The sequence below is a fragment of the Acyrthosiphon pisum genome, chromosome A2 (assembly GCF_005508785.2).
Source record: "Acyrthosiphon pisum isolate AL4f chromosome A2, pea_aphid_22Mar2018_4r6ur, whole genome shotgun sequence".
In the NCBI taxonomy this organism is placed as follows: domain Eukaryota; kingdom Metazoa; phylum Arthropoda; class Insecta; order Hemiptera; family Aphididae; genus Acyrthosiphon; species Acyrthosiphon pisum.
In genome coordinates, this window is record NC_042495.1 from 65,888,847 (window position 1) to 65,891,327 (window position 2,481).

Genomic DNA, 2,481 nt, shown 5'->3' on the forward strand with positions numbered 1-2,481 from the left:
TTAATACCGGTATTGTTAAGTTGAAACCGAAATCGTAAAATTTCGAAACTAGTATACAAAATCGAAACCGTAATCGAAATTTCTTAACCCGTCGTTGGTGACGTTAATATTTTCATATCATTAGTGACGTGTTAGCGTTTCGCTCACATTTAATTATTTTTGGAAGGGTGAAATTGGGAAAAGTGGACTGAATAATCTATAAGTAGACATTACAACGAATCTAAATCAGTTTTAAAAACTATTATCGCATTACTAGGTCGATCAGTATGATGGAAGAAATATTGGTATGTTTTGGCTAAAATAACTGGCCGCCGTCGGACCGCCGATCCCCGGCGAGCAAATACTGGTAACCGTCGACATTTGATGGTAATAGGACGGAAAGTTTATATATAGATTAGTTATTTTCCACGTATTTATTTCCATAAGTAACTTGTATGAGCATACTAAAAATATCGATATAAGCAAAATAATTTGAAGCCAATGGTTCCCAAAATAACAGTTATGTGAGCGAAATGCTCATAGCGTCACCAACGACGGGTTAATACCGGTATTGAAAAATTGAAACCGAAATCGAAAAAATTAAAAACCTATATACAAAATCGAAACCGAAACCGAAATTATTTCAATCGGTTTCAAGCCCTGAAAAAAAGTAATAAGTTACATTATGTAACTCGATTAAAAGTAACTTAACTTTAATTCGTCAACATGTTAATGTCCATTGCAGCTTTGCATAAATGTATTAAAAGTCGATTTAAACAATAAATAACTTCATGTTTATAGTTTATACTAGTTACATTAACTGACCATATTTTTTTTTCACCCGAATTTGCTTACCACGTTAACATAATCTTTGCTTGGCTATTGTCGCTTATGACCAGCCGATTAACGAGGTGAAGTGTTTGTATGTCGAGTGATCAGTCGTTCACTTTAAATTGGGTCACTTAAAAATATGAGGGAAAATTACAACCCTACAGTGGTGGATAATGTACTTGGTGGTCTGCTAATATGTCCGGTAATTAAAAAACATTACAGGTGCCCAGACGTCACATTAGATTAGGTGTGGTGTTTTCGAGTGTGTAAGTTTCCTGTTATTGTTTATTCATTATAAAAGTATGACATGGAGTTATGCTTATTTTTCATGTCTACATATTTTATCATTTCGTCGTTATTTCGTCGTCAAGTTATAACCTAACCACTGTTGAGAATGTTGTAATCGTCACTAATGTGACGTCGATCGGCCATTGTCTACGGGTAGCGTACAGTTTTTGGGAAGCGATAACAGAAAATATATGAGCCAGTGATAGAGGTGTAGCTAAATTGCCTATCCAAGACGCCGTGTTACCATATTTATAATTATTAAAATACAATGATAACATACTAATATAGTTTATAATTGTCATAAAAATATTATTATGAAGTCCTGTGAATGAACACGGTATGTTACTCTGGTGCGAATAGATATAAAAATAATGTTTAATATGCAATAATTTTACTTCCTCCTACCTCTCAACATATTACTTATTGTGAGCGATGGTAACTTCTCAACTCTTAAGTATCATTTTAAAAAAGGTGGGTAAGTGGATTTCGCTCTGCTGTACAGTAGGTTACAAGTGGGTCACTGTATAATGGATGGTATTAAATTTGAATTCAATGATATAATATCATTGTATAAGAAAAACGATTCTGAGTGGAGACGGTATGTTGGTCTAGGTATAAGACATAATATTATATTAGGTACCTATAATAAATTCCAAATTAATCATATCATAATATTTATTAGGTACTTATAACGCGTTATACATCAATAAAAAACCGTGGTACTATCATAGATATATAATAGTATACTTTAGAAGTTTCAAGTACCCACGAATAATATTATACAATCACAACAAAATAACTAAAATAGTTATCCTAGGTTTTCAATATGTAATTTCGTTCAAAATTTGTACTTAAAATGACTATAAAAATAAACTTCGTAAATGTATTTTTTAGAATTTTTGGTAACAGAATTAATTACTCACGTGGAATCTTGTTTTAAATTTTCAATTCTTAGATACAAAAATTGAACATTTTATAAATTTTTAACTACAAAATAATTTTTCAAATTAAAATTTGATAAATTTTGTCAAAATTTGATCTTTAAATGCTTAAAAAAAAAAATTGTGCCTATGTATTTTTAATATTTTTCAACTGATATTGTAACAATATATCAGGAGCTTTGTATTAAATTTATACACTTTTTGGCCCAACAGATAAAACTTTATTGATATTTATAGAAAAAAAAAACTAAAAAAATTGAAAACTTACAATGTCCGTAAACAGCTCAAAAAAAGTCAAATTATTTAAAAAAATTTTATCGTATATATAAAATGCTAATATAAACATTCAGTGAAATTTTCAAGTTTCTACAGTCACTCGTTTTTTAATTACAACAAAAAAAGAAAATCGTTACGTAAGAAATCGAGTGAATATCAAATGTTG

At 29.9% G+C, this 2,481-nt stretch overlaps 1 protein-coding gene across 4 annotated transcripts in view; it reads left to right on the forward strand.

Moving 5' to 3' along the window:
- Nucleotides 1-2,481, forward strand: part of LOC100161483 (sterile alpha and TIR motif-containing protein 1-like) — a 15,654-nt gene that overhangs the window by 4,965 nt on the left and 8,208 nt on the right. The gene's annotated exons all lie outside the window — the stretch shown is intronic.